This window comes from Sapajus apella, unplaced genomic scaffold (genome assembly GCF_009761245.1).
Source record: "Sapajus apella isolate SASKATOON/1434 unplaced genomic scaffold, GSC_monkey_1.0 scaffold3, whole genome shotgun sequence".
NCBI lineage: Eukaryota > Metazoa > Chordata > Mammalia > Primates > Cebidae > Sapajus > Sapajus apella.
Genome location: NW_022436943.1, coordinates 23,572,696 through 23,597,772, shown reverse-complemented (window position 1 = coordinate 23,597,772; position 25,077 = coordinate 23,572,696). Strand labels below are relative to the sequence as shown.

The 25,077-nt window shown below is 35.2% G+C and overlaps 1 protein-coding gene across 2 annotated transcripts in view; it reads left to right on the top strand.

The window, feature by feature from the left end:
- Positions 1 to 25,077, top strand: part of HNF4G (hepatocyte nuclear factor 4 gamma) — a 137,063-nt gene that overhangs the window by 56,577 nt on the left and 55,409 nt on the right. Inside the window, exon 2 of one of the 2 annotated variants that reach the window (XM_032250941.1) lies at positions 9,409 to 9,528. The gene's annotated coding sequence lies outside the window, so the exon portion shown is untranslated. Of the gene's footprint in view, positions 1 to 7,871; positions 9,529 to 25,077 lie in introns of those variants that run through there. The other variant, XM_032250947.1, reaches the window with a different exon arrangement.

Here is a 25,077-nt window from a genome sequence, read left to right as displayed (position 1 = left end):
TCCTTCCTTCCTTCCTTCCTTCCTTCCTTCCTTTCTTCTTTTCCTTCTTTTCTTTCTTTCTTCTTTTGATGGAGTCTCTCTCTTGTTGCCCAGGCTGGAGTGCAGTGGCGTGTTCTTGGCTCACTGTAACCCCTGCCTCCCAGGTTCAAGTAATTCTCCTGCCTCAGCCTTCCACGTAGCTGGTATTAGAGGTCCCGCCACCATGCCCAGCTAATTTTTGCATTTTTAGTAGAGACGGGGTTTCATCATGTTGGCCAGGGTGGTCTCAATCTTCTGATCTGTGATCCATCCGCCTCGGCCTCCCAAAGTGCTGGGATTACAGGTGTGAGACATCGTGCCCAGCCTGCATTTCTTTGTATTACTATTTGCACCATTAACAATATATAAAAATATATATTTTAAAAAGTTATGATACATGAGCTTACATAAATATACGTTGAAATTTAGGCTGGGCATGACGGCTCACGCCTGTAATCCCAGCACTTTGGGAGGCCGAGGCAGGCAGATCACATGAGCTCAGCAAATCAAGACAAGCCTGGGAAACATGGCCGGACCCCGTCTCTACAGAAAATACAAAAAATCAGCTGGGTGTGTTGACTGATGCCTGTGGTCCCAGCTATTTGGGAGGCTGAGGTGGGAGGATCGTTTGAGCCCAGGAGGTCGAGGCTGCAGTAGGCTGAGATCCCACCACTGCACTCCAGCCTGAGTGACATCCAAATTTAAATAATACTAGGGAAAAAAGGATGAACACTGTTTAAAGGAACCCTGCATATTAGAATTCTGGAATATTTCCACAGGCATTCTAAAGTCCTAAAACCTTTTGTTTTATGGATTCTAAAACCCAGGTTTTTGTACAGATTTTCAATTTTTTTTTTTTCTTTACTGAAGACATTGAATTTCATAGCACAGGAGCTTGTGATTCCATCTTGAAAATTAAAGAAAGTGGTTTGTTAAGACTCTACAGCCACAAAGTATAATGTGAAGTGAGAATGTTTATTGATATTAGATAAATTTAGGCTTTGAATCTTGGCTTTGTTAAGCAATATGTATTCTTGCTCAAGTTAGTGTACATTTTTGAGTCTTAGTTTGCTCATGTATAAAGTTGGAGATAGCAACACATAGTTGTAAAGGTATATGAAAGGGCTTGAAAAATGTGTAGCAAAGAATTGGCCCTTGTTGTTTATTAAGCACAATATTATTTCCAAGGGAACTCTCTCAAATCATCTCTGACCAAGCTACCACCCTTGTTAAGAGATAGATTGGTCTCTTAGATTATACATCCCTTAGCTTTGCTCATGAATGGAGGTAAAGGATTCATTTAGCTAAAGGAATAAAAACAATTGCCCTTGAACAGTTAGTGGATTCATGCACCTAAAAAATGGCCTGCATATGGTGCCAATCAAACCTTTTATTTCTTGCATATTTTGCAGGTAATATGATTTTCAAATACGGGTTGTATGGAATCAAGTGAATCATATGTAGGAGAGGATTGATTTTTAGTAATCTTTGTGTAGATTATTTGGCAGAGGCCAGATTTGAACTAAGGAGACTGTATTCAGGACATAGTAAATATTCAGAGATAAAGCCAGTGTAGAAATTAATATCAGGCCTATGTCACCAACATGATTCTGTCACTTGATTTTCATGTTTTTTTGGTGTGTGTGTCCCTTACATAAAGAAATAGCTATGCTGTGTATGCCTACATATTTGTTGAACAAACATTTCTTAAAATTAGAAACTGGATAACAAGGGGGAATAAGAAAAATGTTCTGCATTTGTTAAACTACCACAGAGGTGAGGGAGGATTTTACAAGCTGAAAAGTATGACAAAAAATGGAAATTGCTTTATCTTCTATAGTATTGATAAATATTTCCAGAAGATTATCCATCACATCAACGTTTTTAAGTTTATTTGCATCTATTTGAGAAAAGTGGTCTATCATGATACCTTTAATTGATTAGGATATACCATATTACCAAAAATAGCAAAAGCATATTACAAAAGTTTATGATTTATCTAACAGGAAAAAAATCCTTAAGTTCTATTTATTTATTTATTTATTTTGGTGTTTAGATAAGAGTTTTTTTTTTTTTTTGAAAAATTCTCCCATACAATCTGAGAACAATATAATTCTTATTAAATGCGTGCAAAATTGCCTATTACATAACTTGCTTATTTATGTGATATATCTGGCAACTTTTGGTTTATTAATCTAAATTTTTTTTTTTTTTTTTTGAGACAGAGTCTTGCTCTGTTGCCAGGCACCAGGCTGGGGTGCAATGGCGCAATCCCGGCTCACTGCAACCTCCGCCTCCCGGGTTCAAGCAATTCCCCTGCCTCAGCCTCCCGAGTAGCTGCGACTACAGGCACACGCCACCACGCCCAGCTAATTTTTGTATTTTTTTTAGTAGAGATGGGGTTTCACCATGTTGGCCAGGATGGTCTTGATGTCTTGACCTTGTGATCCACCCCCCTTGGCCTCCCAAAGTGCTGGGATTACAAGCGTGAGCCACCGCACCCGGCCTATTAATCTAAAATTTTTAAAATTTGTCAAGAATTAATAATAATACAGAATTTAATAAGATTAACTGGAAAGTACATAATATCTATGGTAAAATTAAATCTAAATTTGATAAAAATCATTTCCTCTTCTTTGAGCAGGACACATTTTGTTTGTATAGAGGCATAGCCATGGCGGAGCACCACATATTGAACTTTGAAAGTGCCATACCCAGCTAATTTTTATGTTTTTTATTTTAGTGGAGATGGAGTTTAGCCATGTTGGCCAGGCTGGTCTTGAAGTTCTGGCTGATATTGAAGGTGATTCGCCTGTCTTGGCGTCCCAAAGTGCTGGGATTTCATTTTTCTCACCAGAGAAAATCAGTGAATTAGATCATTGGTTTTCAAACAGTGCTCTGCAGGGTCCTATAGATTTGAAATGCTTTATAAACTCCCACATAATTCTGAATTTTATCCATTAGTTGCATGCTTGGAATTTATTTAGATACTTCCATAAAGTAAAGGTGTGAAAAGCCCCTGGGCTAGATTACCTATGAAATTCCTTTACTTTTAACATTTTATGAGCCGTTTATTTTTTTCCTAATTCCTATGCTTGAGTCAGGCTTGAGAATTATCATACAAATTTTGTGCTTTTCCACTTCTGGAACTGCCTTATACTTCAGACTTTTCATGGATTATCCATCTGCTCTTCTTACTAGTCGAAATTCCATTTGTTTTTCAAGGTCCAGCTCTGGCTATCCCTGAGATGAATTGAATTATCAGCCAGGAAAAAACTTCCCTTCCCTGGCATTTTGAAAACAGTAGATTAGTATTATTTTTGAGACATTAAACTGTTCTTCCATTCTGTTGTGGTTGCTGTGTACTTGATGAGTTTCTGTCATTCTTGCAGAAGCTGGGAAAATCTGACAAGCAAGAGTAGGGCAATGAATAGAAGATAATGATGGGACCCCAGGGCACTTTCTAGGATGTACACATTCCATCAAGAGGGGGTGTCACAGCCTTAATGAGATTTCTGTACTGTCCACAGGGAAATTTAGTATCAACATGGTCAAACTCTATTTTAATAAAAAAAAAATTTTAATGAAATTTTTAACATCTGAAAACTCATTTATAAAAATGTAAAATGCCCAAACAAAAATGTGTGTGATGGCCACTTGTATGCACCTCTGGACTGCATACCCTGTGCCTGTCTTCATCATTTAATATGAAAATAATGTACTTGCACCCTTGTTCAGGAAAGTTTGTGAATTTTGTTGGAAATGCTCAGATAGCCTTTTATATAAACTTGAATAAAATCATGTTATAGATTTTTTTTTAATCTAGTGCAAATGACTGTCAAGAACAATATGATGATGTCCTCCAGAAAATCAAATTGTTAAGTGGATCATCTTCAAATGTAAAATCTTTTGTTCTTACCCTCAGAATGTCCCTTACTTGAGGCTTTGCAGTATAAAACCTTCCTGAAGAAAAATGAGATTAAGGAACTTTTCACAGTTCATCAAGCAGCAGATAGATTAGCTAGTTGCCAAGAAAAAATTATCATATGGAAATTTGGGAGGATTTTAATGGGACCTCATTGTATTGATCTTGAAAGATGTAGTTTGTATTAAAAGTCTGTTTTGTTTTTTGGAAGGAGTCTCTCTCTGTTGCCCTGGCTGGAGTGCAGTGGCACCATCTCTGCTCACTGCAATCTCTGTCTCCCAGGTTCAAGTGATTCTCCTACCTCAGCCTCCCAAGTAGCTGCAACTACAGGTTCACACCACCATGCCCGGCTACTTTTTGTATTTTTCGTAGTGATGTGTTTCACCAAGTTGTCCAGGCTGGTCTTGAACTCCTGACCTCAGGTGACCTTCCTGCCGCCGCCTCCCAAAATGCTGGGATTACAGGCTTGAGCCACCTCACCTGGTCTGATTTTTGTTTTGTTTTGTTTTAGATGCTTTACTGAGCACCTTTAGATGTTTGTCACTAAAACACTGACAAGTTTATCTTTTAAATATTGCTTGCTGGTCATCATGCTTGCTTTTTTCTTATTAAGAATATGTTTAAATTTTAACCTGTAAAACAAAATTTGCCGTGGTCGTATTTTGATTCTACATCTAACAGCGGTAGTGTTTATAACATATTTACACCATTGTTTTATTATTGTTGGCTGAAGTAATTCCTAGTTAACTTTTCACTTTCTGGTTAAAATTGTAATCTAATTCCTTGTTCTTTTTATCACCAAATAGCAGAGTATTCAGTGGTAACTGAGAACTTCTAAGCTCAGTGACATGTGAACTGAACATGTGCAGGTATCATAAAATAAAGTTTGAAATGATTTGTTTATGATAAAACAATAGCTCATTAATGAGGAAACGGACAATAGCATGTTACATTTTTCTAAAATAAATATAAAATGGATTATATTTAGAAACAATGAATGTTGATATATTAAAATACTTATTCATTTATTTCAAATACGTCACATAATTTATTACTATTATTATTATTTTTGGTAATTTTATCTTAATCAGTTAGTCAAGGGACGATCACTTTCTCTTTTCAACACAAATCTAATTCCTTAAGTGGTTTTGATGGCCCAGGGCAGGACTGCATTTCTTTGTATCTTTTCTCTTTAACAGGACTATTAACATTAAGCAAGCAGATGCTTTCTCTTGTTAAAAAGGAACAATCCTCCCCTTCCACCCAGAGAAGTTCCCTGTGGTATTCGGCCCCTCCCTGCACTGATGTCTGCAAGGCAGCCGTTTCTTTCCTCAGCTTTCCTTGCCCTGCCCCCTGCATCTCACCACGTGGACTCGCAGTCTAAGCTGTTCAGGTTTCTCATCTTTTTTTCTCCCTAAAACATAAACCTACCATTGGTGCAACTCTTCCTTTTATTTTAATATTATGTATTTAATGCTGGGCTTAGGTAAATAAAAGGTCCACTCTCTTAAAACTGAGGGAAATTATGCATTTAAATAGAATGTATATAATATTTTTAAAACCGTATATCAAATATTCTCTTAAAATTTATTATAATAACACTTAAGGATCAAACAGGGTGATATCTAATAGGTGTTATTATAGTTTCTTAGATATATTATCTCTTTGTTTATATATCTTGACCAATAACAAACAGCACTGATAAGAATAACTGACTTTTTAGAACAGTGTGCTAGATACATGGACACTTTCACATAAAATACTTCAGCTGGATTATCACAACTTTATTATTATTAGTATTACAGATTCAAAAATGAGGTTAATAAATATTCCAGTAGGTTGGGCAGGATGGCTCACTCCTGTAATCCCAGCACTTTGGGAGGCCCAGGCAGGTGGATTACAAGATCAGGAGTTTCAGACCAGACTGGCCAATATGGTGAAACTCATTATCTATTAAAAATTCAAAAATTAGCCGGGCATGGTGACAGGCGCCTGTAATCCCAGCTACTCAGGAGGTTGAGGCAGAAGAATTGATTGAACCCGGGAGGCGGAAGTTGCAGTGAGCCGAGATCGAGCCATTGCACTCCAGCCTTGGTGACAAAGACATTCTATTTAAATGCGTAATTTAATTTAATTTTGGGATCTCTTGAGCCCAGGAGTTTGAGATCACTGGGCAACACAGTGAGGCCCCGTTTCTACACACACACACACAAAATTAGCTGAGTGTGGTGGCATGCGCTTGTGGTCTCAGCAATGTGGGAAGCTGAGGCAGGAGGATCACTTGAGCTTGGGAGATCAAGGCGGCAGTGAGCCATGACCTCACCATATGCACTCCAGCGTGTGCAACAGAGCAAGACCCCGTCTAAAAAACAAACAAACAAACAAACAAAAAAACTGGATAATGTTAAAATCCCACTTATTTCAATAATTTAAAAAAGTTAAAGATTAAAAACTCAGTTGTTTACTCATTTCTGAATGATACAAATGCTTTAAAACTCATTTTGACAATCTACTGTTCCACTATAACAATACAGTGTTTCGCTATGACACTATAACAATATTTACCTTGGGATAGGCTTCTTTTACCAACTTGCAGACAAGTTTTCTTTTATGTGTACTTGTATATGTGAATCAGTGATTCTTTTATTTTGTTATTTTTTTTAAGTTTAACATGCCATTGGCTCTAGAAGCTGCCATGTTTAAGACTTTCAGGATAGATACATATTTGATCTTTTATATTTGTCATTTGGTTTGTACACATAATATCACTTATCTGCTCAGCAAATTTTATATGGCTTCCAATCATTCATGTAAAACATGAAAACTTAAATTTTCTGTCTAGCTCTCTCTAAACCCCCCATAAAACAGTGCCACTCTTACTGTCTAATCTCTAATCACACTTCTCACACATCCTTTCAAACACTAATTACTTGCCTTTCTTCAACCCAAAAGTCTTCTTTTCTTTTGCCCACCAGTCAAAATCTACCTATTCTTTAAAGTCCAGCTTAGACCCAGTTTCAATTATAAATTTTTCCTCTCAATTTCAGGACTTACTAGAATTAGAATAATTTTTTTTCTCACTTGTTCATGTTAATTAAGATTGTCAATATTTCTTTCCACAAATATTGACTCCTTCTATTAGTCCATTCTCATGATGCTATAAGGACATACCTGAGATCGGAAAATTTGTAAAAGAAAGGTTTGACTCACAGTTCCCCAGGGCTGGAGATATCTCAGGAAACTCACATATATGGTGGAAGGGGAAGCAAACATGTCCTTCTTCACTTGTCATCAGCAAGAAGTGCCAAGCAAAAGAGGAAAAGCCCCTTATGAAACCACCAGCTCTTCTGAGAACTTACTATCACAAGAGCAGCATGAGGGTAACCATTCCCTGTGATTCAGTTGCCTCCCACCAGATCCCTTCCACGACATGTGGGGATTATGAAAACTACAATTCAGGATGAGATTTGGGTGGGGACACAGCCAAACCATATCATTCCTTGAGGGCAGGAATCATGTTTTATATTTCTCTTTATGTCTTTAGACTCTAGAACCAAGGGATACTTATTAGAAAGTTATAAATTGCTGTTGTTAAATGTAATTTGGCAAAATTTATCACTGAACTCTATTTTCTTTTCTTTTTTTTTTTTTTGAGATGGAGTCTCACTCTGTTGCCCAGTCTGGAGTGCAGTGGCATGATCTTGGCTCGCTGCCACCTTCGTCTCCTGGGTTCAAGCAATTCTCCTGCAATCAGCCTCCCGAGTAGCTGGGACTACAGGCATGCACCACCATGCCTGGCTAATTTTTTTTTTTTTTTTTTTTTTTTTTTTTTAGTAGAGATGGGGTTTCACTATGTTGGACAGACTGGTCTTAAACTTCTGACCTCAAGTGACCCATCCACCTCAGCCTCCCAAAATGCTGGGATTACAGGTGTGAGCCACCGCACCCGGCCTCATTGGACATTTTGAACAATAAGCCTGGAATCATACAACCTTACTTAGGACTTTAAAGCATTAGGGACTTTAGGGATTATATAGCAAATTCTTCATTTTACAGATGAGAAAACTGTGATTTACATGGGGACAGTATGCACTGGCCATTCTTAACAGCCTTTTTCTCAGTGTCTTTGATAGCATTTCTCATTCTATTTCCTCAAATTTAAAAAATGAAATATAGAGGTGTGATTTTTCCTGTCTGTTAAAAGGTTTTAAAAGGCACTGTTTCATACTTAGTTTGGTCAGAAAAGCAGAAAACACTTTAGGAGTTTGAAGTAGGAGGGATTTAATTTCAGGAATAAAATGCTCACAAAACTAATGGAAGTTCTGGGGAAACAGAATTCAGAAAAGACCGTTGTTAACTTACAGGCTCCCCACTCTCTTTGACGAGTCAAGGAGCTCCAAAGCACTGATTAAAGAAATGAGCTCCAATAAGGAGGTGGCTGAATTCCAGAAAAATAACTCAGAAGCCACAATAGAATCTCACATTTGGTGGAGCCTACGTATTTATTTACCTGCAGTTACTGGAGGAATGGTAAAGCTCCTGCCTTTCTTCCACCTTCCAAATTTTACGTGAGTGCTTCTAAATGGCAGATTCTGTGCTGGAAAGGAAACTTACTTTTAAATGTATTAGCATCTTGTTTATTTATCTCAATGATTTAGTGCCTTTCAATTTAAGGGCAAATATTCCTACACATGTCAATAGCTCACAAATTATCTATCTGCTCCAACACTAAACAGTAACTGATGTTTATAATAATAGAATTGTTAGTGCTGGAAGAGACTAGCGATAAACTGGACTTCATCTTCTCATTTAAAAGACTAAAGTCACACAGCAATGGTGTTGAAGAGCCAACCGTTTTGACCTACCTCCATGGCTCAGATGGAGTGTTTTCATGTTATACTTGTCCCTGAATTTGCCTACTGCTTTATTCTTACATTCAAGTGAATTTTATAACTTTCTGATTTAATATGGATTTAAATGATCAAATTATTTAGCGCTAAGACCATGGTTGAGCTTTATAAGACACTTCAAAAAATGGTACATGAGACATACACACAGATACAAACTAAAAGGGAGTTTAGGTTGCTCATTGCTCTTCCAAGGTGAAATCACCATTTTATCTGGTGACTTACAAATGAAAACTTTGACCAATAAATCTATTTACTCAGATCTCTCAATGTTGTGAATGATTCTCCTGGTAGCCAGATATTGTAAGTCTATCATGACATGATTTTTTACTTCATGTTGACCTGTTGTTTTATATGGAAGTTCCTGTGGCATTAGAGTTTTCTTAAGTATAAACCATTCCAAAATCAGATGGTTAATACACGTTGCTTTGTCCTCAGGCTCTCTAGTATTCCTTTTGGGCTATTGGTCTTTCAACATTCAGTTAGGGGATTAAAGTAAATCATTTAATCCATGCAGCATGTCACTCAATAGTATACTTTTGGAAATTGTTTCCACAGGAACACCAGCGAAAGCAGCCAGTCTGAGATATTGACACTATAGAAAAAACTGACAGCTTACTCCTTGTATTGATTCTACTCTTCTCTACAAATATAGACTCCGTTCCCTACCACAGCCTTGTAAGTGGTGCCTGCTGAGGCTGCTAAATTGCTTTGTAAATTATTTATTACTTGGACACCTTATAAAGATCTCTTTTCTTCTTGTTTGACTTGCTTGTGCTTTCTAGGTTCCTATATACTGAAAGGTCTCAGAGTGCACACTGACCACAACCTTCTTATGGAATCTTTCCTTCCCATCTTTTATTGCAAATATGATTATCCTTGCCTATATTATAACTATGTCTTTTGTCACTGGTTTTTATTTCTGATCTCTTGCTTATAAAATATCACAAATGTTTATATGTACATGTTTGGAGCCTGGCACTGGGCAAATTAATTAACATATTCTCAGATTAGAAAGTTTAAGTATTTAAAGGACATTTATTTAATGATGGGGAAGAGTTTGTATTAATAAAAACTTTATCAGAGCAAATGCACATCTTTAATTTATTCACACTTATGTAGCAAAGTCAATGTTTTGGAAAAAGACAGTAAGTGGTTTCTCTCTTTTTTTATTTGTTCTTACTTAGATATTATGATTTTCTGAAGAATTTTAAAAATGTTTATAATGTAGGTAATAAAAAACAATATTTTTTGTCCAGTAAACAGAAAAATTTGAGCAGATTGTGACTGTCCACTTTTAGCTAACTAAAACCATACCCTCACATATAAAATCCTCAAGAGAGAAAGTCTGTGCTGAGTAATTTGCATTTTCCTCTCTCCCTCTCTTAGCTTCCTACATTAGTCATCTCAGCACTAGTATAAATTTGTTGACTTAGGTCCAGAGTTATTTCATTGCCTCTTATAATTTGGAAATCCAAGAAGCTACTCCTCTCACCCATCCCTCAAAATTCATTAGTTTGTGTTTGGAAAGTACAGGCTTTTCAATCTTGTCTCTGCCATTTATGAGTTCTGTGACTTTAAGCAAGTAAATTAGCTCTTATTAACATCAACTTCTACTATGAAATGAAGTTAGTAATAGTATCTATCCAAAGGATTGCTGGAAGAATAAATGTGGTATATTTGGAGTCTTAGAACAGGCATGTGTTAGGTATCAGTGTTGTTTACAACATGTTACTGATACATAATTTTTTTTTACTTGATAATTTAATTTTATAATAATTATATTTTATACAATACCAATAAATACATGTTGCGAATAAAAAATGCAGTTAGTAATTATATGCTAAAATCATAATATCTTGTAGGCAATTTTTTTAGGTTGTAGAAATTTGGCCTGGTGCAGTGGCTCATGCCTGTAATCCCAGCACTTTGGGAAGCCGAGGCAGGTGGATCACATGAGGTTGGGAGTTCGAGACCAGCCTGATCAACATGGAGAAACTCCATCTCTATTAAAAATACAAAATTAGCTGGGTGTGGTGGCACATGGCTGTAATCCCAGCTACTCGGGAGGCTGAGGCAGGAGAATCACTTGAACCCAGGAGGCGGAGGTTGTGGTGAGCTGACAAAGTGCCCCTGCACTCCAGCCTGGATGACAAGAAGCTCTATTAAAAAAAAAAAAATAAAAAAGCACAAAAACACACTTCTAAAATCACTGCAATTCTTTTTCTTTTTTTTCTTTTCTTTTCTTTTCTTTTCTTTTTTTAAGACAGGATCTGCCTCTGTTGCCCAGGCTGGAGTGCAGTGGCACAATTTCTGCTCACTGAAACCTCCGCCTCCTGTATTCAAGTGTTCCTCGTGCCTCAGCCTCCCATATAGCTGGGATTACAGACACATGCCACCACACCCAACTAATTTTTTTTCAGTAAAAATAGGGTTTCTCCACGTTGGCCAGGCTGGTCTCAAACACCTGACCTCTGGTGATCCACCCCCCTTGGCCTCCCAAAGTGCTGGGATTACAGGCGTGAGCCACCACGCCTGGCCAGATCACTGTAATTCTCATTGAAATGGGGAATGCAAGTCACTTAGAGGACTAAGGATTAGGCCATGAAGATTTATAAGCAGAAGGGGGCAGCTGTTTCTAGATAGGCCACTGTGTTTAAGAGATGGGCACACAAAGAAGAATGCTTTACCAAAACACGTGGCTTTAGGTAGTGAGGCCCTTGCCATACCTTGAAGTCTGTTTCAGTGATGGCCTCTTCAGGCAGTGCTGTTTTTCCTGTGCATGGCTTTGTGGCAGCACATATCACTATGACTTCATTTCATTCTTTCCTTGCATACTGAAAGCAATCACCTTTAAGATGAGTTTTCTATACCTGGCTTGAAATGCTTGTTTCTTAACATTAGTCCAGTGTTTCAAGGCTCAGCTCAAATGCCACCTCCCCCACCTGATCTGTCACTCTTACCACCTATTTTTTTCCTCCCCTTTTAAATTTTTTCAGCATTGATAGTATGAATTACCTTAAGTAGTGTCTGAGATCAAATACAATGCTGTCTGCTTTAATAATTATTTAATGTAAAACTATCTATTTAGCTAGAAACCTGCAGGAGAGTCTTAACGAAAGATTAAAGAAGAAGCCAAAGACTGGTTAAAGCAGAGTATTTTCAGATAAAATGCATGGTCCAGCACAAGATGGGAGCATTATCATGGCCCCCTATGTTTGTGCACATTTCACATATGTGCCACATCCTCACCAGTAATGATGGCCTTCACCACACTATTTTGTACATTACATAATGCTTGCACATAATTTATTTCATTTATTCCTGAAAGCCATTTTATGACATGGGTCTCTTTATCCTCATTTTGTAGAGAACCAAAGCCTAGAAGGGGTTACAATGATTTGTCCTGAGTCACACTGAAGTTCATTACTTTTATTTTCTATCCATCCCAGCTGACCTTACACAGTGGCTCATCTCACCCTCACAGAAACCACACAAGGAAGGCCAGAAAGATATTTCTGGCTTTGATTTATAAGCAAGGAGGCTGATTTCTCTTGAGAAAAAGCCAAGAAGAACTTCTCATCCAAGCAGTCTCTGCCTTTTTCCTTTTTGGAGCAGAGAAAGAGTGCAATTCTCTGAACAGTGAGATTAGTTTGACACAAAAAACAAGTGGAAGTCTGCAGACCACTTTGTGCAACGCATGCATGAGGGAACAGAGTTGGAATAGGACTGAAATATATATATATATATATATATATATATATATACACTCAACACATAAATACATATGGAGTCATATACATGTGAATCCTAAAATACTTAAATATATGTGAAAATATGCATTGAAACATGTATATCTTTCTTATTTTATACACATTTAGTAAAATTTGGGATAGAAGGGAAAATCTCTTCATTGAAATGGACCAGATTTGTGTTAAACAACTTGAGAAAAGAAAGCAAGGTATGGGAGGATCTAAAATGGCCGAATAGGAACAGCTCCAGAGTGCAGTTCCCAGCAAGAACAATGCAGAAGGACACATTTAAAGCAGTGTCTAGAGGAAAATTTATAGAAATAAATGCCCACATGAGAAGCAAGGAAAGATCTAAAATTGATGTCCTATCATCAAAGTTGAAAGAGCTAGAGGAGCAATATCAAAAAAACTCAAAAGCTAGCAGAAAACAAGAAATAACTAAGACCAGAGCAGAACTGAAGGAGATACATACACAAAAAAATCCTTCACAAAATCAATAAATCCAGGAGCTGGTTTTTTGAAAAGATCAACGAAATAGACAGACTGCTAGCCAGATTAATAAAAAAGAAAAGGGAGAAGAATCAAATATATGCAATAAAAAACGATAAAGGGGATATCACCACTGACTCCACAGAAATACAAACTACCATCAGAGATTACTACAAACAACTTTGTGCAAATAAACCAGGATAAATTCCTGGACACTTGCACCCTCCCAAGCCAAAACCAGGTAGAAGTTGAAACCTTGAATAGACCAATAACAAGGGCTGAAGTTGAGGCAGCAATTAATAGCCTACCAATCAAAAAAAGTCCAGGTCCAGACTGGTTCAGAGCTGATTTCTACCAGACATACAAAGAGGAGCTGGTAGCCCTCCTTCTGACTATTCCAAACAATCTACAAAGAGGGAATCTTTCCCAAATCATTTTATGAGACTAATATCATCCTGATACCACAAGCTAGCAGAGAGTCATCAAAAAAGGAAAACTTCAGGCCAATATCCATGATGAACATAGATGCAAAAATCTTCAATAAAATACTGGCAAACTGATTGCAACAGCACATCAGAAAGCTTATCCATCACGATCAAGTAGTCTTCATTCCAGGGATGCAAGGCTGGTTCAACATATGCAAGCCTGTAAACGTAACCCACCACATAAACAGAACCAAAGACAAAAACTACATGATTATCTCAATAAATGCAGAGAAAGCCTTTGATAAAATTCAACAGTGCTTTAATGCTAAAAACTCTCAATAAACTAGATATCGAAGGAACATATCTCTAAACAATAAAAGCTATTTATGACAAACCTACAGCCAATCTCATACTGAATGGGCAAAAACTGGAAGCATTCCCTTTGAAATCCAGCACTAGACAAGGATGCCCTCTCTCATCACTCTTATTCAATATAGTATTGGAAGTTCTAGCTGGAGAAATTAGACAAGAAAAAAAAAAATAAAGGATATTCAATTAGGAAAAGAGGAAGTGAAATTGTCTCTATTTGCAGATGACATGATTGTATATTTAGAAGACCCTATCATCTCAGCCCAAAATCTCCTTAAACTGATAAGCAACTTCAGAAAAGTCTCAGGATACAAAATCAATGAGCAGAAATCACAAGCATTTCTTTAAACCAATAACAGACAGAGAGCCAAATCATCAGCAAACTCCTATTCACAATTGTTACAAAGAGAATAAAATACCTAGGAATACAACTAACGAATGATGTAAAGGACCTCTTCAAGGAGAACTACAAACCACTACTCAAGGAAATAAGAGAGGACACAAACAGATGGAGAAACATTCCATGCTCATGGTTAGGAAGAACCAATATCGTGAAAATGGCCATACTGCTAAAAGTAATTTACAGATTCAACACTATTCTCATCAAGGTATGAATGACCTTCTTCACAAAACTGGAAAAAAAAAAAAAAACACCTTAAACTTCATATGGAAACAAAAGAGAGCCCACATAGCCAAGACAATCCTAAGCAAAATGAACAAACCCGGAGGCATCACGCTACCTGATTTCAAACTATACTACAAGGGTACAGTAATCACAACAGCATGGTACTGGTACCAAAACAGAGATATAGACCAATGGAACAGAACAGAGGCCCTAGAGGCAACACCATACATCTATAATCATCTGATCTTTGACAAACTTGACAAAAACAAGCAATGGGGAAAGGATTTCCTCTTTAATAAATGGTGTTGGGAAAACTGGCTAGCAGTGTGCAGAAAGCAGAAACTGGACCCCTCCTGATACCTTACCCCAAAATTAACTCTAGATGGATTGAAGACTTAAACATAGGACCTAATACCATAAAAACCCTAGAAGAAAACCTAGGCAAAACAATTCAGGACATAGGCATAGGCGAGGACTTCATAACTAAAATGCCAAAAGCATTGGCAACAAAAGCCAAAATGGACAAATCAGACCAAATTAAACTCCAGAGCTTCTGTACAGCAAAAGAAACAATCATTAGAGTGAACCAGCAACCAACAGAATGGGAAAAAGATTTTTGCAATCTACCCATCTGACAAAGGGCTAATATCCAGAATCTACAAAGAATTAAAACAGATTTGCAAGATAAAAACAAACAGACCCATCCAAAAGTGGGAGAAGGATATGAACAGACACTTTTCAAAAAAAGACACATACGAGACCAACAAACATATGAAAAAATGCTCATCATCACTAGCTATTAGAGAAATGCAAATCAAAACCACATTGAGATACAATTTCAAGCCAGTTAGAATGGTGATCGTTAAAAAATCTGGAGACAACAGATGCTGGAGAGGATGTGGAGAAATAGGAACATTTTTACACTGTTGGTGGGAGTGTAAACTAGTTCAACCATTGTGGAAGACAGTGTGGTGCTTCCTCAAGGACCTAGACATAGAAATTCCATTTGACCCAGCAATCCCATTACTGGGTATCTACCCAAAGGATTATAAATCATTCTATTATAAAGACACATGCACATGTATGTTATAGAGGCACTGTTTACAATAGCAAAGACCTGGGACCAAACCAAATGCACATCAACGATAGATTGGACAAGGAAAATGTCGCACATATACACCATGGAGTACTATGCAGCCATAAAAAATGATGAGTTTGTATCCTTTGTGGGGACATGGATGAATCTGGAAACCATCATTTCCAGCAAACTGACACAAGAACAGAAAATCAAACACTGCATGTTCTCACTCATAGGCGGATATTGAACAGTGAGAACACATGGACACAGGGAGGGGAGTATCACATACTGGGTCTATTGGGGGGGCAAGGGAGGGACAGTGGGGGGGTGGGGAGGTCAGGGAGGGATAACATGGTGAGAAATGCCAGATGTATGTGACAGGGGGATGGAGGCAGCAAACCACATTGCCATATGTGTACCTATGCAATAATCCTGCATGATCTGCACATGTACCCCAGAACCTAAAGTACAATAAAGAAAGAAAAAGAAAGAAAGGAAGGAAGGAAGGAAGGAAGGAAGGAAGGAAGGAAGGAAGGAAAAAGGAAGGAAGGAAGGAAGGAAGGAAGGAAGGAAGGAAGGAAGGAAGAAAGAAAGAGAAAGAAAGAAAGAAAGAAAGAAAGAAAGAAAGAAAGAAAGAAAGAAAGAAAGCAAGCAAGAAAGAAAGAAAGAAAGAAAAGAAAAGAAAGAAAGAGAAAGAAAGAAAGAAAAAAAGAAAGAAAGAAAGAGAAAGAAAGAAAGAAAAAGAAAGGAGGGAAAGTAACTATTAGACTGAACTATACTGAGTAGTCTGAGTTTCATGTCCTGGGAATAAATGGAGGCTGGTTGGACACATGTTTCCCCATCCTGAAGAGTGTTTAGAAAAAGGCATGCTTTCTTTCTCACAAAATGAATCATTGAGGCAATAGCTGTAAAGGCATATACAGCAAAATAGCTTTGCCAAATGTTTATATACCATGGATATTTCCAACAAAAGTGTAAGAGATTGTCCATTTGACTACATTCTTATCAGTATTTGGTATTGTAATTGACCAGGTGACTGTCCATTTGACTACATTCTTATCAATACTTGGTTTTGTAATTGAAAAATAATTAAATCCTAGTTTGAAAATTTTAAAAATTATTTTTTATAACGTTGAGCTTAGGATGAAAATGTTTAATATATTTGTTTACTGATTGCATTTTATTTTTAAAAATATAGTATATTCTTAACTTTTTTATTTACCTAGTTTAACAAGTCTTTTAAAATTAATGTATGCAAGCTTCATAGTGTTTTTTTTACCTGTTTAAATGTTTATAAGCATATATGGTTCCACTGATGATCATATATATATAAAAGAATTAGACTTTTTTGCTGAACCTGTTAATTTTATTAAGCCTGATTATTTTATTATTATTTTTCCAAAAAATGTTAAAAAATTTGTCCCAAACAATTGGAGGTATGTTTTCTTTAATTTTTTCTGTTTCTACATTTTCCACTGCAAGTATATTTGTAGACATAGACATCAATGCCAAATAATAGAATCTACCTTTTGTAGGTTAATATTTTTCCAATGTGATAACTCTGAGCAGCATTGTATTGTTATTTTAAATAGTAAAGTATATATTAGGAAAACTGAATGATTATAAACTTAGAGTTCATTCACAAAATTTATTAAGTTCATACTTTGTTGAAACAATTGTAGAAAAATCAGAACTGTCTAAAACATCAAACCTTCCTGCAAAGAGAAGACAGTTAATGAGATTATAAACATGTATTCAATACATTAACAAGCTGCCTGAAATAAATGACATAATAAAATCAGATAAAGTGTTGTTTTTACAGAGTAAGGAAAAAGCTACCACTCTCCCATACAACACACACATACACTGGTTGACAATACACAAGGAAACTATGAAAAAATCATGTAACAGATAAGTGACTAAAATAAATTTAAGTCATTTTTATTGCCCAAAATAATGAGATGAACATTAGTAAGTCTTTTATTACAGTTGCATAAATTAGGCTTTAATTTGTGACCATTGAGAATACTGCTCCAGACTAGGGATTAACTTTGTTTTTATTGAATGTAATAAATAAAGATTCCACATTAAAATATTATGAATCATGTGCATTTAGAAAGAGACTTATCAAGGACCAGTACTGTGGTTTATTAGTTCTTGAAATTATTGCGTAGATTATTGCCTTGAACATAATAAGTGGTCATTTTTTTTAATGAATGAATTAATAGTGGCAAAATGTAATATTTGAAAGGATCAGATTTTAGATAATACCGGTAATAGTATACGTAGAAATAAACATGCACTGAAATGCAGAATTATAGAAAAATATATTTATTTAACAATAAACATCTCTACTTTAAAAAGGTAACAAAAACAGTGTTTATTTAAATTGACTTTGAATTGCCACCTGCTATCTATATGCAAGGTGACGCTTTTTGGTGTTAAGGAAACTATATTGTTTCATAGTTTGGTCTCCATTCATGAGTAAGTGATGCCGGTAGTACACTTATATATCTCATCAAATAACAAAACATTGAAGACAGAATATGATGAATATCATAGGAGAGGAAAAATGGCAGAGATTATGGGACAAAATGACTTTTACTTGTCCTATTTATGCTTTTGCAACTGATTCACAGATTATGTTCCTAAGACTTAAACTAGTATTCTACTCTTCTCATTGTGTCATCTTTAAAATCACCAACAATGATATTTCATATCATGCAAAATCATATAGTAAGCTTTAATAAAGTTGTAATATCGCTGAAGTTTCCATTTTTAATATCCCCATGTGATGGCATTCACTATTATCACATTTATTATAATAGTTAAGGATGGGAAGTTATTATTATATTAAAGAAGACTTTGGAGAACTAACTTGTAATGTAACTATAGGCCTCAGAATTCACTATGCTGAGGGGCTAGTAGAATCCTGACATTTAATTGTCTCTGCCTGAGCACTCTGTCAACTTTGGAACTTGTATAAAGCAACTGTAATAATTTTTTTTTTTTTTTTTTTAAGACAGAGTCACCTCTGTCACCCAGGCTGAAGTACAGTGGCACGATCTTGGCTCACTGCAGCCTTCACCTCCTGGGTTCATGCAATTCTTATTCCTCAGCCTCCCAAAGAGCTGGGCCCACAGGCGCTGCCACCATGCCTACCTAATTTTTGTAGTTTTAGTGGAGATGGAGCTTCACCATGTTGGCCAGGCTGGTCTCGAACTTTCAGCCTCAAGTGATCTGTCTGCTTTAGCACTTTTAATTTTTTATAATGAAATATTTGATACAAACATACACACATTTGCTGTATAAAGAATAATACTGAAATCAGCACAATATAGTCCCAAACTTAATAAAGAAATGGAAAAATATCAATATTTCTACAAGTTTTGCCCCTATTATTGATCAATTATTTATTCCTTCCCTCTTCAACAAAGTCTTTAAATTTTGTGAGCTATTGTATTATAGTTATGAGCAGGTATTACTAATAACTAATAACTGAATGACAAAACATCCATGGGAAAAATACTGTAACATTAAAACTAATATTTAAAAATCTGTTACTCCTTCAATAGTGTATATTCAAGTCGTGTATATTCAATATAAGTAATATGAAAAAAATTCAGAGTTCCAGAAAATTATTCTGTAATAAGAGTAAAATTTATTAAATTTATAAAAATTATAAATTTATTAAATTTATAAAAAAATATTAAAACAAAATTTACAGTAAAATGTACTTCTTAAAGATAATTGGTTTGTTAAAAATACCGTTCTAGTCATGGTTATCCTTTATTCTTTTTTCTTGTCATGAGCTCTTCCTGACACCTACTGGCAGGGTTCTAGTAGCTTCCTGAATATATCTTAGTATAATAATTTTTTTTCAACTCAGTGGATGTTATGTTAACTTCACAACACTGGAGGTCTTTTTGTTTATGTTTTCTGTGTCCGTCAACCCTTAACTACTCACACAAAAGCTTGATGTTACCAGTTGTTCTTAGGGCAGTTTCAAACTCCTAGTTATTTTAAACAGCCACCAGAATTCTCCATCTCTTAACTTTCAGAGGGCATTTGCTCCCAAATGTTGGATTTCATAAAGAATTTTGCATCTTTTCTTACCACTTAATTTTTAAAAAGAGAATCTCTACACAGCTCAAGAACATAACTGGTTGTCGTGAAAGAGCTCCTATAATATTTGGTTTTTATTCCATGAAAATTAATAAGACTACAACCAAAAAAGTGGTAGAAAAAAAAAAAAAAGACAGAGAAAACATAGAAGCACATGTAGAAATATTATAATGAAGCAGCAGCAAATACATTATCGCTATACATATATATATTTATATATGAATGACATTAAAATATGTAAAAAAAGTTTTGCTATGTCTCTGATGACTGTCTAAAGTTTTGTGACTATGAGAAATGCAGTTTTTGGAAAAATTCAGAGCGAGATTTTACTAGATTTAGAAACAATATCTTAACAACAAAATGCAAATTTTGTTGCAGAAAAGGTATTTCCTCATTTCCGGTGCACTATGATTCAGAAAAACCTAGTTGAATAGAGTCTATAGCCCTTTGCTTGTTCCTCACAAGCTTTGATGGGGTATACAAATGCTGTGTAGATGAAAAGGGCTTGATGACTTGAGAACCAAACAGGGCTGCGTATTATCTCTGTTTTAAAACAAAGTCTGTTTTCTCTATTGGCAGGAAAGGTGTGTGTTTTTGTTTGTGGGTTATCAAAATACACCTAATTTTGTCAGGCGGAGGACATTACATCTGATTCCTTATAAAAGAAAGTCGTAACTGCTGGACACAATAGAGACCAGGAGAAGGCTAGACATTGTAGAGAAATTAAAAGAGGTATAAAGTGCAATATATATCTAATAAATAATTCATTGAAGAAAAGATAAAATGGTTTCATGTAGCTATTGAAGAGGAGCAAATCATTATAAATTCAAGGCAGAAAATCTTCATTTCATCTGAACCCATATTACCAAATGTTTTTCTTTCTAGTTGTTCCCTGATCTTTCCTAGATATCACTGATTTCTTTACAGTGCTGAAAAAAAAAAAATCTCTCCAGATATTTTGGTGTTCCCAACTTTTGTTACTGTAGGGTAAAAGTTTATTTATAAGATGTCTGGAATTTTTATTTAAATAAAAAGAACATTCCTATGATATGGTATGTCAGTTTAGAAACTAAACTTAAATTGGATTTAATATCCTGATATCTTTGATTTTGCTATAAAATCTTTTTAAAAATATACAAGCACTACTTAAAATTAACTGGAATATGATTAGTATAGTATAGAACTTAATAGAGGCCCTACTGAAAATTTTAAAAGAAATTTGAGGTATCCGTACCACAGACAAATGCTAGGACATTTGGGAACCACATAGAATTTTTAAATTCCATCATAGACTCCCTATTGGCACACAAGACAAAAAAAAAAAAAAAAAGATATGCTTAATGTAAGAGACACATATATTCTTGTTTCAGCAACATTATATATAAATCAAATTTCTCTAAAAGAATATTATTTGTCTGACAGTGACTTTTCATTTTGAGGTATATTATTTAAAACCCATACCCAATTTTTGGGTCTTCTATTAACTTGTGTCAAGTTAACAAGGAACAAAAAGCAATGAAAGTCCACTAGGTACAGTGAAGTTTCCTAACAAATTTGATAACCTAGATAAAAATGGACAAATTTCTAGGAAGACACAAAGTATCAAATCTGACTCAAGTACAAACAGCAACTCTGAATAGGCTTATAACATGTAAAATAATTAAATTAGTGATCAAAAAAATTCCCACAAGAAAAGTCCAGAATTGTATGACTTGACTGGTGAATTTGAGCAAGCATTTAAAGACAAGTTACCACAAATCCTTTTGAAAACACTTTCAAATATTGAAGAAAGGGGAACACAATTTATTATATGAGGCCAGTATTATCCTGATAACAAAACAGGACAAAGACATCAAAAGAAAAAAATTGACAGGAAAGCAATCTTATGAATGTAAGCGAAAAAAATCCTCAACAAAATACTGTACTAGCAAACCAAATACAACAACATAAAAAAAGATTATCTATCATAATCAAGTGGGCTTTATCTCACAAGTGAAAGAGTGGTTCAACCTTAAAAAATCAATGTATACTAAAAGAATAAAGAACAAAAGCCACATGATCATCTCAGTAGAAACAGAAAAAGTGTTTTACAAAATCCAACACACTTTTAAGAAAAAAAAAAACTTAGCAAGCCAGAAATACAAGTGAACTTTAGCAACCAAATAAAGTACATTTATGGCAAACCCATATCAAACATCAAACAAATGCTGAAAGATTTCAAGACAGGAACAAGTTAAGAATGTCTGGTTTTGCTGCTTCTATTTAACATTTTACTAAAGGTCCAAGCCAGGGCAACTAGGCAAGAAAAAGAAAGAAAAGGTGTCTAGATTGGAAAGGAAGAAGTAAAACTATGTCAATTTGCAGATGACGTGATGTTTTATATAGAAAACCCCAAGAAATCCCTCAGTAGCTATTCAAACTAATAAGTGAGTTATAGGATACAAGATTAATATACAAAAATTAGTTTTATCTCTATAAATTAGCAATAAACAGGTGAAATTAAGAAAATAATTTCATTAACAGTAGCATTAAAATAATAAAGTACTAACAATCACATTTAACAAAAGAAATACAAGATTTGTGCACTAAAAACTACAAACATTATTGAAAGAAATGGAAGAATACCTTAATAATTGGAAAGACATCCCATGTTAATGGATTGGAATAGTTAATATATAAGTAAGAGGGCAATATTACATAAATGATCTACATTTTTAACATAGTCCTAACAAAATTCCAGCTGTCTTTTTTTTTTCTGTCAGATCTTGACAAGATGATAACAAAGTTCAGATGAAAATTCAAGAGACCCAAAATATGCAAAAAGGAAAATTTAACAACAGCAAAAAATCACAGCTGAATGAACCACACTTTCCAATTTCCAAACTTACTGCAAAGATACAGTAATTAAAGCTGTACAGTATTAATATAGGGACAGATATGTAGATTAATGAAATAGTATTGAGAGTCCAGTAGGGGAAAAAGCCTCATATATTTATGATCAATTGTTTTTGACAAGGGCACCAAGACAATTCAATAGAGAAAAAATAGTCTCTTGAAAAAATGGTGCTAGGACAACTGGAAATTTACATGCAAAAGAATGATGCTGAATGCTTACTTGACTTAACATACAAAAATTAACTAAAAGTGACTAATGACACAAATGTAACCACTAAAACTATCAAACTCTTAAACGAAAACATATTCGTGAGCTTATATTAGGCAATGGATTATTAGATATCAAAATAAAATCATGAACTACAGAAGAAAAAATAAATTAGACTTCTCCCAAATTAAAAACCATTGTGCTTCAATAGACATTATCAATAAAGTGAAGAGACAATTCATAGAATGGGAGATGTTTGCACACCATATGTCTGTAAGGGTCTCATATGAATAATATATAAAGAACTCTTACACTGAAGCAAAAATATGATGAAAACTCAATCAAAAATGGGCAAGGGATTTGAATAAATGTTACTCCAAAGAAGATATATAAAGGGACAATAAGCACATGAAAAGATGCCCAACATCCAACATCGTTAGTCATTAGGAAAGTGCAATTTAAAACAATGAGACAATGCTTTACATCTCCCATAATGACTATCATGAAATAGAAAGTAATAAGTGTTGGTGAGGATGTGGAGGAATTGAAATCTCATATATTACTGGCTGGAATGTAAACAGGGCAACTGCTCTGGGAAAATGTTTAGCAGTTTTTCTTTTTTTTTTTTTTTTGAGACAGAGTCTTGCTCTGTCATCAGGCTGGAGTGCAGTGCAATGATGTTCACTCACTGCAACCTCCGACTCCCTAGTTCAGGTGATCCTCCTCCCTCAGTGTCCGGAGTAGCTGGGATTACAGGCACGTACCACTACACCCAGCTTTCTTTTTTTTTTTTTTTGTATTTTTAGTAGAGTTGGGGTTGCACCATGTTAACCGGGATGTTCTCGATTTCTTGACCTCATGATCTCCCCACTTTGGCCTCCCAAAGTGCTGGGATTACAGGCATCAGCCCCCATACCAAGCCAGCAGCTTTTCATAAAGACAAACATAGAGTTACCATATGATCTAGTAACTTTTCTTTAGAATGTGTACCCAAGAGCACTTATATGTCACAGTAAAAATTATATAAGTATCCATAGCATTGTTCATAAAAACTGAATAGAGGAAATAATTTATATTTCCATCAGCTAACATATGGATAAGCAAAATGGGTTATATTTTTATATAATAGAATATATAAATATATAACCCCTTTTACTTGTCAGTAGGTGGCTGATGCCTGTAATTCCAGCACTTTGGGAGGCCATGATCTCTTGATCATGAGGTCAAGAGATCGAGACCAAAAGAAAAAGTAAGCTTTTAAATATATGGTAAGCGGCCTCATCCTGTACAAATAATTAAAGAAACACAAGGGTAAACAACAATGTAACACTGCTCTTACCATTCAATTTTTAAACACATCTTTCAATATTTGGTATTGATGAGGTTTGGAAAAACAGGCATTCTATTATGATATATTGTTGGAGTGTGTATAATTATTATAATTGCTTTGAAGTAATTTAACCTAAAAAAAAAGAGTCCACCTTTGACTCCAAAATTCTTCCTTCCAAAGGACACACAGTGTTCGTAATGACATTTGTAGACTAGTCATGATATTGTCTGTAATAGCAAAAGTTTGGAAGTAACTCAACTATCAATTAGTAGGGAGTAGTTCAATAGATGATGATATGGACATGTTTTTAAACAAAATATACAAAACAAAATGCATATTGTAATATATTTGTATTTTGAAAGTACACAAACACATACACATGCAGTTTTTACATGTATTTACTTTTTCTGGACAGATACATAATATCTGCAAAATAGTGAGATGTTATCAGGAAGGGCAGCAAGAGTGGTTTGGAAGGGAAAGGAGATTACTTTTATGTAGAAAACTTCATAGGTAAGTAATTCTCAAATATTAAAAACAATTTTCTATGGTAAAGGAAAGCACTGGTTAAGAGAGCAGACTTTGACATTAGATAGCCCTGCGTTTGTGTTAGGTTGGGTTGCTTACTAATGGGCAATTACTAAACTCTCTAAGCCTCAGTTTCCTCTATGTAAAATAAAGAGAAAAATGGTGATTTCCTACAGAGCTGTAAGTATTAAATAAGTTAAAGTATGTAAAGTAACACAGAGACTGGCATAAATTGATCATTTAATTAATGCTGTATTATTTTTATTACTAATAGAGTGATAGTTCAAGATAGTTGGGTGTAGAGTGTCTCTGGCTTCCAATGAGAGATGTTGTCAAGATATTCTTGCAGTACCTTCTGGTCTAGATCACAGCTTTTTATCCATGGTGCTGTGATGAGCTAATG